General features: G+C 26.0%; 1 protein-coding gene across 3 annotated transcripts in view; it reads left to right on the top strand.

Annotated features, from left to right (window-relative positions):
* Nucleotides 1–12,045, top strand: part of LOC129965389 (irregular chiasm C-roughest protein-like) — a 358,817-nt gene that overhangs the window by 116,526 nt on the left and 230,246 nt on the right. The window lies entirely within an intron of this gene.

Below are 12,045 nucleotides of genomic sequence, written 5' to 3'. Positions count from 1 at the left end.
TCTGTAGCAGTCTCAATAAAATGACTGTGCCATACCGCTGGTCGTAGTGATGGTGCAAAAGTACTGCCTTTCCAACAACGGTAGCAGTCATTTTACAAAAATGCTCAAATCCATTTCATATATAATAACCTTTTTCCTATAAACCCAAATCCTTCTTTTACCTGTTTCACTTATCAGAGCGTTATGGCAAATACTATGTAATATTGCAGTACCTGTTCTCGTTCCCATAACAACGTTAGAGACCAGAGAACTATTCAATTTGAATTTAATGTCAGGTTCCAAAATTCTCTCTGATATCTGCTGATGACTGGATTGGTACGGAAGGCATTTCGCTTCGAAACTAGGCTTAACATATCGGGCGGTCCGCATTGCGCTAAATGCTACATCAAAGGTTAGTGTGGGATCACAAATTAATGGTAATTTAATCCTCAGTATAAATAAATGAGTGATTATCTATTATTTTATGATGACAAATGGAGTGAAATAATTTTAGAAAAGAGTGAATATAAACTGGAATAAAATGGTCCACTCGAGAGTGATTGACGAAGGTTTACTATCTATTTCTTGGCACTGAATGGCATAAAAGAAACCAACTTTTAAATGAATGTATTGTCAACAAGACGAATATATTTCATTGGCTGCTAATTGTTTATTACTTAAATCAATGTATTATCCTTGGCAATTACCGAATGTAAATATCAATTTAATTTGAAAATAGTTTTAATAGATAAATCAGATCATTTATCACGAGTAATACTAATCATTTCTGTTTTTTTGCTGTTATCATTATTGGAATATTATTATCTTATTTCTTGACAATGACATTTCTGAGAAATAATTGTGCTCGCTCTTCAAGGGTGTATAACTATATATAACTGGAGATATAATAGTTAATATCATTTTTAGTCATACAATTGTAACTGATATTGGATACAAAAAATGTAATAAATCTACATTTCAAATACTAAATTGGAGCCTCATTTTTCTTCAATATATAACAAAAAAAGACTATTAAGAATTTCAGATTCAAAATACAGAAAATATATTTATTCTTTACAACTCAAGACTTTAACCCTTTCTAGGGCCGTGGGAAGTATGCTTCCCACCAAATTTATCAATCTATGTATGAAATTATGTAGGTTGGCATAAGTTCTGACAAATTTTTTTAGAAAGACTGAAACTTAGATGCTTCAGTTCTTTATCTCACACAAAATAATGTGTCTTGATTTATTACTTAATTATTAATTTATAAAATAAATTAATCAAATTAAATTTGTCTAATAAGGTAAATGAATCCCTTTTCTTATTCTAATTTTAAGCCTAAAAATATTTTAACATAATATGACTAGAAAAAAATGGCCCTTTAAAGGGTTAACCTGCATTTTATAGAGAGAAAATATTAATGGTTCAAACAAATAAAATAAGTAATAATATTATGTTTTACTTGTAGAAAATTCTCAAATTTCTCATCAGAATTTTTAGAAATTATAACTAAAAATTCATCATAAATAGAACAATCTCTAAACATAATTTAAATCAATTCGGAATTTTTGCTTTACTTTAACAAGGCATCGATTATTTTTAGAACAAAAAAAATTGAAATGGTCTTAAAGAATGACTAAACATCTGAGTTAGTTAAAGAGTTTTATTTAATAAATGTTTTTAACTTAATTGAATGCAAAAATTGAAAAAAAAAACCTTATTAATCAGTTTCTTTTTCATATTTTTCTTAAAGAATGAAAGAACATATATATGTGAAGAATGTGCATTCATGAATTTATAAGTAGATCCACAACGAAATCATTTCTTTTATTATAAGAATACTTTATATTAAATTTAATGAAATTCTGTTTTAATTTCATAGCTAGAAACTTTCTTAACATAGAGCACTTACACATAACCACTAAGATTAATGAGGACATTTGCAACATTGTAATCACGTTCATTTAACACATTAAAGAAATATTAAGAATAGTAAAGATGTAAAATATCACATTAAAAATGAGTCGTGATATATTTGACAAAGCTAATCATAGATTAATTTATCAAACACACGTTGTTTTTAACATTATTTCTCTGCTTTTTGTTGAATCTCTTAAATGTTTTACAAAGTGTGTGTAATATTTTATTGCAAAAAATTCTACGTATAAAGTCGTAAAAATAAAAATGGTGCTAAATCGTCTTTAGGTCACATACGGTAAAGACCAAATAATGTTATATTTTTTTTATAAACATGGCTCCAAAAATTTAAATTAGATGGCCAATGCTGTCGTAGATAAAGTTTACCTGTATTTATATCATCTATTGCTAATTTTTGTTGTCGAATTGATTCATCATCACGGGTAAAATGAGATAAAATTTATTATTTAAATTTTCAGTGGTCGGTTTTCTCTGATAAAATCTAATTGACTCAAAAAACTCGTAAGACTCGTAATGACTCAAAAAACTTTATTCTCGAATCGATCATAAAATCAATATCCGTCCTTAGAAATCGGCACTACCTAATAATGCTTGAATTTCTGGACATTTTTTAGAAACATTTCATGCAAAAATGCGTTATATGGATAAACCATATAATGCATTATATGGATATCCATTTCAATAATTCAGCAATCCTTTAATTCGCCATATACTAAATGTTGTAAAATTGACTTCATGATTGATTTCAGCCATTCTGCAAAATATTGTATACAGAATATTGCTTTGAAGTGAATTAAATTTAGGAAACTATATTTTATTGAAAAAGAACCAGATATATTATATAGTTTAAAAACAATGCATTTTTTAAAAAAATATGAAATGATATATTAAAAAAAATATTTTTCTCTATTTATCCAGTAAGATCCGATAGTATGATGGAGATGTTTCTTATAAAGAAAAAATGACAAACAATAATAAGTTTGTGAATTATAATATTATTCCGTTTTTCATGTCTGACAAATAACGATTTATTTTAGATAAAGGAATCAATGGATATTTTATGAATGGAATTTCGACTACTTTGATATAGAATTAATTTATGAAGGCATTTTATTTATTATATGGGAATTCTGTGCAATTGAATTCAAGTGAATTATATAAATAATTAAGGAGGGGGGAAATAAAAAAATGAATTTAGATAAATTTATATTGCATTAAAATATGTCCTCATCTGTGAAATAACAGTTGTTTTGACATTATTTTTAATTCCCTTAATTATCAAAAACGACTACTTATTACATAATTGATCTGTTATATATAGTTCAGAAGTCATAATATCTCTATTTAAATGATTTTTTGGAAGATTAATTTTCAAATACTAACTGTGAAATAACCAATATGCGTTATTCTGAATAATTTCTTTGTCTGAATTACATATTCTCAGCTTCTCCGAATTCTAAATTTTGTAATTTACTTAATAATGAAGATAAAAAAGTAAAGAACAAAACCCATTATTTTAGACGGAAGCCTTCTTTGAATTACAGATCCTCGAGAAAATTGATACGAGTTTCAAATATATGCAGATTTTAATGCTGTGGAATAAAAGAATTGATGGGAAGAGTAAGATCTGACTTGGAACGAATGCAAAAATCTAAAAGGAACATGACATCCACGTGTCAGTTAAGAATGATTTATGGCCCCCAAATCATCTATTCAACAAATTTTCAGTCAGTTTTTTTAGACTCCTGGATCGTTGTGTCTGACGTTTTCTGAAGGATTATATCTATCATGGAAACTGCCAGATTCTTCACATGATTAAGAAAGTGCCATATATGCCAGATGACTTTTGTTAAGATGCCACTAGAATTTTCTAATAAAAAATGTCCACAGAAAATGTTTTTCTGCTGAAAAAATAAAATATTTCACATTTTTTTTTAATTTGGATTTAATGCAATATCTGATACCAATGAGAACTATGATAAATTTTCTGGAAGTATATAAATCTTAAATAAAGTAAATGAATTAATTTCAAATGCTCATTGAAGGTTTAAAATTCCATTTGGTTATAAATTAATATTTCGATATATAAATATGATGAAATACTCAAAAGGTTTCAGAGGGATAAAATATTTACAAAGAATCAATTAATTATTTTTAAACATCAGAAAATATTTGAAGCGATTCAATTTTATTATGATTTCTTATCATGGTTATATTAAATATATAGAAATAAAATATAGTATTTAAACTCTAAATAAAAATCTGAGTTTCTAAATGTTAATGAAAAATTATCAAGAAATCACTTCAATTTCGGATTTCGTTGCTTGCATGAAACTTTTTCTTAAATTTTTGTTTCTTGAAAGAAGGAAAAGGTCTGCTCTATTTATTTACAACACAATTATCACTTCATTTTTAGAAAATATAAACAATATTCGTGATTTAAAATTCGGATCATTACTTAAATATTTTTTTTTTAAATTATCTTTGAACTAAGAAAGGGAACAAATATTGCCAGTCAACAATTTTATCTTATTTCTAGCAATAAAATTTGCAATGTTTTTACTGCAGGACTATAAATTTACAAGTTTTAGATAATTGCTATATCTTCTAACGGAAGTAAGTCAAAATATTTCTAATTTAATTAGTTACAAACAAATAAAGAAAAAAGAAATAAAATTTGTCAATTACAAATTTAGATATTATATTATTTAAGAGGATTAATTCTAATCCTTATAAAAAAATTCCTTACATTTTTTATTATTTTTTTAAAAAATAGTATATTCTAAAATTTGCTGAACTGGAAACTTTTTCTCTTACTTATATTTGTCTTTGTTAAATGGATGGAGAGAGAAAGAATTTTTCAGACCTAATAGTTATTAATTAAATTTGAAACAAAAAGTTTAAATAAAATTTCAAATTTGAAATTCTATTTTAATTCTATTAATTTTATTGACAGTTTTATAATATAGAGTAGTTCGAATTAAAAAAAATTATTTCTAAAGATGTTGATTTAAAGAATAAATTGGAAGAAAATTGAATCAATCAATTTTAAGTGAAAACTAATATCTAAATATTGAAACTCAAAATAATTAAACTCATTTTTTTATGCATTAAAGCACTGTTATATTCTTTTCAAATAAATAAATGATATTATCGAGTTTAATATTTCTTTTTTCACTTTTTTCTATCTTCATCTTTTCTTTCTTGAGGACCTCTCCTGTTTTTATAGGAAAATGTCATTTAAATTTGTGTTCCATCATAGTTATTATTTTTGCTTTTTGATATAAGCTATTTTAAAGATTATTCTCTAACCTTCCTTCACTTTTTTTTTACTGTTTACGAATATATTCTTTTTAACTTACTTCTTTCTTTAGCTGGCGTTCCCGGTATTTCTTTTTTTTTTGTTGTTGTTGTTGCTGTTGTTGCTTGCGCGAGTTTTAGATATTTGACAGTTTGAGATTTCTTTGAAGTTTAGAAAAAATTTCATAGTATCAGACAGCTGTCATCAGCACCTTACAACCATATCTGCTCAATTAGTTCATTTTAAAATGTTATCTTTTTCTAGAATATGGCTGTTTAATTTCTAATTTATTTTGTTTCGTTGGAATACTTTCAAACTCTTGCTATTCAAATTCTTATATGAAATTCTTATTGAAATTTTTGGACCATAGACAAATACTATTTTTGCAATTGCAATGAATTAACCATTTTTAGCGATGAATCTGTATTCCATAGAATGACCACTTAAATTCCTTAACTAATATTTTTTTATATATATTTACATTCTGAAATTGCATATATATATATATATATATATACAATTTTCCTGCTAACAAGCCTTAATTTTTCATAACTGCATTTTATAAGTATAAAGTAAATATTAGGAGATAAATAAAATGAAATATAATAATTTCATGAGTAAATAATACAAAAATTTGAAAGTAATATTGATGTATGAAAAGTTTTAAATAAATATAAAGGTAAATTATTGTAGTGACAATTTTACTTATGCCAATATTTCTTCATATTTAAAGTATTCAAAGAAATTGGCAGCAAAATGAATATTTCCATTATTCTGTTTGAGTTATGCAATGAAATATGCAGGCACGATAAGTTTGTAAGAAGATGGTTTTCAGCACGATATTTGATCATTACAAAGCTTTTCATTGTTTGTAAAATGCCAAGTTGATATGCAATCTTAAAACTACGCTGCTCCTAATAGAAAACTATTGCCACGTAATGTTTATAAAGTAGCATGATATTTAACAGATTGTGTTTCGAGAATTTAATTTTTCTTTTTTTGAGAGAATGCATTGTAATTAATATTTATATTACAGAATCAAGCTTCAATTTCTCTCAGAAAAATTAACATATTCATTAATATTAATTTCCTTTTAAAATGGATGAGAGTCATCTTAGAATAATTATTTACTGTGTAACTTCATGAGATAATTTAAGGATCGTAAGATTTCATTACAATATTTTAAAACTCTTTCTTTATTCAAAATATTCAACCGAGTAAAATTCTTTAACATCCGAAAAATTAAAAAAAAGGGAAATTATCTAACTTCACTGGAATGCGCGAGTAATTTAGATTTAGCGAGAGATGAGAAGAAATTATTTTAATATATAGCCAAACAAACAGTTTAATTTTATTTTATTAAACAAAATACAAATTTTAAAAAACCTCAGAAAATTTTAATTTTCTTTCATTTGATAAATTTTGTCCAGTTATACATTACCAAAAGCCGACAATTAAAATATTTTAAGTTCTGAATTTTAATTTCATCATAATTATTCATGTCTTTATTTACACACTCACATATAGATATATACGTATGATTCACATTCATATGTACCAGAAAATATTTTAAATAGTTTGAAATGTAAAATTTTATGAAGATTTCTTCATTAGAACATTAGTTAGAAGAAAATAAAAAAAAAATCATTAAAGTATGTCGATTTTAGCTGGTAACATTTTTCTTTTTACAGGAATAAATCTGCACACTATTTTCAAATTAATTTTAATTGCTTTTGCTGATTTTTCTTTTACTATTTAATATGCAAGTACCTTTATCAAGCTTCATATTCGTAATCGATTTAAGCAAACTTTTTTTACGTTTATTGCCCAATTTTTTCATTTGCTTCATGTAAAAAAATTAATAAGAAAAGTTTTGCTTCTAACAATAGCTAAATAAAGTATCGTTTTTATACATTATTTTTTGTAATTCTAAAGTATCATATTTTGGATGGAAATGAAATAAATATTTTTATTTTCAGACAGCATATTTAACATGATAACCTATAGTCTCAAGCAGCAATAAACAGAAACAAACCAAATAATAATTTTTTTTACTTAACTGTACTTACCAAAATGATTACTAATAAATTTTTGATATGAAAGAATGAAGTTTGTTTTCAAATGTGTGTAATATATTTTTGAGGAAATACACTCTCATTTTTATTGAGTTAAAAGCAAAACTAAATATTAAATTTTATTCCTGTATCTTTTATTTTTAAATAAAGCTTCTAACAAACTAGAGCGATTTTTTATTTGAATCACTTGCACTAAGAAAAATGAGTATATCTCATCAGATACTACTGGAGTGATGAAATTATCTAAAATATCCATTCTCTGTACGATCTTGGCATAATGCTAGAGTTATTACTTTCCAAAGGCTTTAAAGTACTGATCGATCCTTTACAAAGCCATCTAAAGGAATCCAGAGCTCTGCGATCTCTTTTCAGAGAGAGCCTTCATGGAAAATCCAAAAGACTAATATGAAGAAAAATTGAGAAGGAAAGCTCACAAAGATTATTGCAATAGATATATCTGATGTCTAATCTATCTCAACATATGATGGCATTCCTACGACCTTCGAACATCCGTTATTGGGTGTTTATCCTCTCATTTCCTAAGGATAAAGGAAAAGGACCCCAAGGGGATAAGTATTTATGTAGTCTTGTAGCTCTGCCTTAGTATCTAGTTTAGAGTGAAACAGAGACTAAATATACTAAAGAATACTGATATAAGTCATCTTATCAGAGATTTACAGAAGAAAATGTTTTTCTATCAATTTTTATAAAGCGTCTTTCAATTAAAATTAATGGAAACATTCAAAAATTTCATACGAGCAATATCATATGAAATATTAAATTGATATATTAACTGTTCTATCGTCTATAGTGTCTGATTATAGGATTCATTCGATTCTAACATAAATTTCTCATTTTGGTTCTACAGAATTCGCAAAACATTTGAGATGTATATTTATTTCTCTTAAATTTTATATTTTATAAAATGTATTAGACTTATATTTAAATACATTAGATAATAAATAATAAAGCATATTAGATTTGTATTTTATAAGGAATTATAATACTTTTTATAAACAATGTAAGGTTATAAATTTAAACAAGCAACAATTTGTTTCATGCACAGCATACTGAAACTGTCACTATAGCGATTATATATATTTAAAAGAGCAAAACTCAAATATTTTTTGCTTGCATCTTATAAAAAATCATAATTCTATACAATTTACAATAGACAAATATTGATTCCACGCAGTGTAGTATTTCTATTTTTAATATCATTTTATATTGTATTATACACATTATTTAAAGAAATAGTAATCTTCGAAATTCGCATCTAAAAAAAGAACACACACACAAAATTATAATTTTTAAATCGTATATTCTAAATCCATGCTTACATTGCAATAAAATATACATAATATATGGAATTTCAAATGAAGGAAATAGTTAATGGAATTTCAGTTGCAGACACATTTTAAATATTTCTTTTCTGAAAATTATTCTATGTTGTTTTCAGATGCGCATGCTTCTGAGGTACTTCTAGCGCTTTTTTTTGAAATTTATAAACAACCATAAAATAAAATACCACTTTAGAAGAAAATAAATATATCTGCCCCTTTTCTGTTTCACTTTAATTATATAAATAAAAGAAAGATGTTTTTGCTGAAAAGAACAAAAATAGGTTATGCATAATAATAATAATACGTTGCTTTATTCAAAATGCAAATTTTAACTGAAAATAATAATTAATTATTTAATACAGAAATTTTTGAATTTGAAAAATTTGAAATAATGTTTGTAATTAGAATCTGTTTTTATTAAAAATCCTTCATTTTGATAGATTATTTTAAAATATTTTAGATAATGGTATTCTAATATATATAGTATTAAATTTCATATGACGAAATCATTAGATACAAAAAGAAATCTTAATTGCCCTTTTAGATAAATTAAGTCTAAAAGGACAATTAAAAGTAAACCTTTTATTATATAATAAATATACTTTATTATACTTACTTACTTATAAGTTATTTTGTAAATATACTTTAAAAGTAGATTTTTTTATAATGATCGTGAAATGAAATTCTTTCATTTCTTAATCAGTGGTATTAAAATATTTTTAAATAATTAATAAAATCACATGAAATTTTCATTTATATTTATTTCTTTGGCATGGCCCGATTAAACGTTAAATATTGCTAGCTGTGAAGTACGATTTTTAAAAAAGTAAAATGTTTTTTACTGATTTCAGATGGAATTTGAAATGCGTCTTGGACAAAAAAAAAAAAAAAAAAAATGTTTGAAATTGCGAGACTTTTATGTAAATATACGGATACTTATTCTAATACTTGTTTTAAATTTATTCAATAGTTCATGTTTGCTCTAAAATTTCTCTTTTTAGAATTATTAAACAGTTCGTTATATGGGAACAATTGCAAAAAAATATTCAAAGTATAATTGAATTATTAATGCAATTGAAGACAAATAAAGTCGTTGTTATTTCTTCTTGTTTACATCAAAAAATTTTGCAGAATTTTGCTATAATATTTATAAAATGCTAAAAGTAAATTTGATAATTATTTTGTGGCATTTATTTCATTTGTTCAAATGATAATATTAGTTTTTCTTGTAGTTACATCAGTTGTTGATAAACTTTATGTGAGAGATAAGCAAGTCAACTTTTTTTTTTTTTTTTTTCAAAAAACTCTAAAACTGACTTTTACTTTATACGATAGGAAAATGGGAAAAAAATGCTTTAGAATGAAAAAGAGCCAGAAGTTTACAATTGCGAGGTGTACTTGTGCTGTTTGTCCTCGCATCAGAGGCGGAGTGGCATGTCTTTCCGTGCCATTTCATGTCTGATATACGACGGGAAACAGGTTTAGGATCCAGTTTCTGGAAAGGACTAAATCAATTATTCTGAGTCGGTTTAATCTCTGTCGGATTTTCTCGGGCTAGAGACGTGAATTCGCCTTCCAAAATCTCCAGTGGATTTTCCTCTTTTGGAATTTTACGCTGGAATGAATAGGGGACTAATTCTTCTTCATGGGCGCAGTAGATTACGGTTAGTAACGCGACATTCCACTCGGAGCATGAATGTTTTTAAATAAAGTAACACACCGTTAAACTCGATCAAAGCTGCTAGAAAATGAAGAACATTTATTTATTTTCCGCGGTTAGATTTTTTTTTTTAATAAATTTAAGTGTTTCTTAATTTTTGTTATTTGGTATTCGGAATATATAAAATATTAATTAATATATGCGATCAAATTTTTCAATAGAAGAAATCTTATTTTATTTATATTTAATGTTATATTTTAGTTACACCAGGTTTTTTTTATAAAAAAAATTATCGCAGCATATATACAGGCATTTGTATTGTAACACATGATATCACAGATATAGATTTTTGAAATTATATACATATCGAATATTTTTATTAAATCTAGGTATGTGATATTCGGAATATGAAAAGTGAAATCGGGTATTTTTTTTTTATATCGTATTAAAACTTAAAGTATTAAATATGACATAGGTTTCAGGTTCTATTTTGGAGTAAAGAACCCTAATAGAATACTGAAATGTACAATGACGAATTGTGTTTTCCAGAAAAATATCCAAAAGAAAACTCGCCCACGTATAAGTAAAAACAAAACAAACAAAAAAAATTAACTTTGCGCAATTATTTGATTAAAGAATAAGAATTTTGTTCCAGTGCATTTGATTCAATATTCCAGCTGAGAATGTTACTGTATAAAAAATCAAAGCATTCAACTAGCTCGCATTCTGACGTCTTACATTTTTATTTGAGACAACAGTTAATAAATTTAGTGTCATGAGCTTGACTTTTAGTTTATTAAATTATTATTTTCTTTAATAAATAATACATGAACTTTCCGTCAAGATCCAGTAAGTTTAAAATGAAGGAACAAATAAAATAATCTACGTAAATAATATCGTTAGTCAAAACAGAATTTCTATTCAAATATAACAACAGTATGCTTGAATTATAACATATTTTTAAATGAAGCATGCTCATGATATATCAAAATGTCATCTAAAAATGATTAAAACAGATAACTACAATAAAAATTAAAAGTGTTATTAGTTTCGTCGAAATTCTGTTGTGACTTATGGCACTTTACAAGCCCACTGACAGTCATATGTTAGCGATTTAAGCCGAGGAAACGTATCTTGCTTTTTCAGTAGCTCCAACTAGAACCACGAGTACGAATTAGCTACGTCATGCGTCACATTCGCTTGCCCAACCCCTTTTTATGGGGTGGGGGGGGGCAAATTCACACACCTCACAATTCACACACCTCACAACAACCATGCCTGAACCGGTACTCGAACCCGGGACACCCAGATTACGGGAAAGACGAGCTACCGTTACGCGAGGACGCGGTCTCATCGGGGTTCTAAACAACATTTAGATAGGACCTACATAGCCTTTAGCATTCATAAGTTCACTTAAAAAATGAATGTATTTTTATTATCAGTATATTTTCTAATTAATAAAATAGATGCACTATCCTATCTATAGATCATGAGAATTCCCTAAATGAAACAGCAAACAAATGGTTCCTTAAGTATACGGATTACACTGATGTTTAATGAAATCGCATACATTATTACCGTCCACTGAATATTCGGTAAATATGATTTAAAAACAAAAATATTTGACTAATTATTATCATACTTTAAGTCCTAATATATGAAGCTTTGAAAAATAATTTTTACGCCTAATAGAGGAAATTTCAGTAGTCATTTAAGTTTCAAGGTATCGAATGTCATTTCTATTTT

Source organism: Argiope bruennichi, chromosome 1 (genome assembly GCF_947563725.1).
Source record: "Argiope bruennichi chromosome 1, qqArgBrue1.1, whole genome shotgun sequence".
Taxonomy (NCBI): domain Eukaryota; kingdom Metazoa; phylum Arthropoda; class Arachnida; order Araneae; family Araneidae; genus Argiope; species Argiope bruennichi.
The sequence above is the reverse complement of the archived record's forward strand: the minus strand, read 5'-3'. Positions and strand labels throughout refer to the sequence as shown.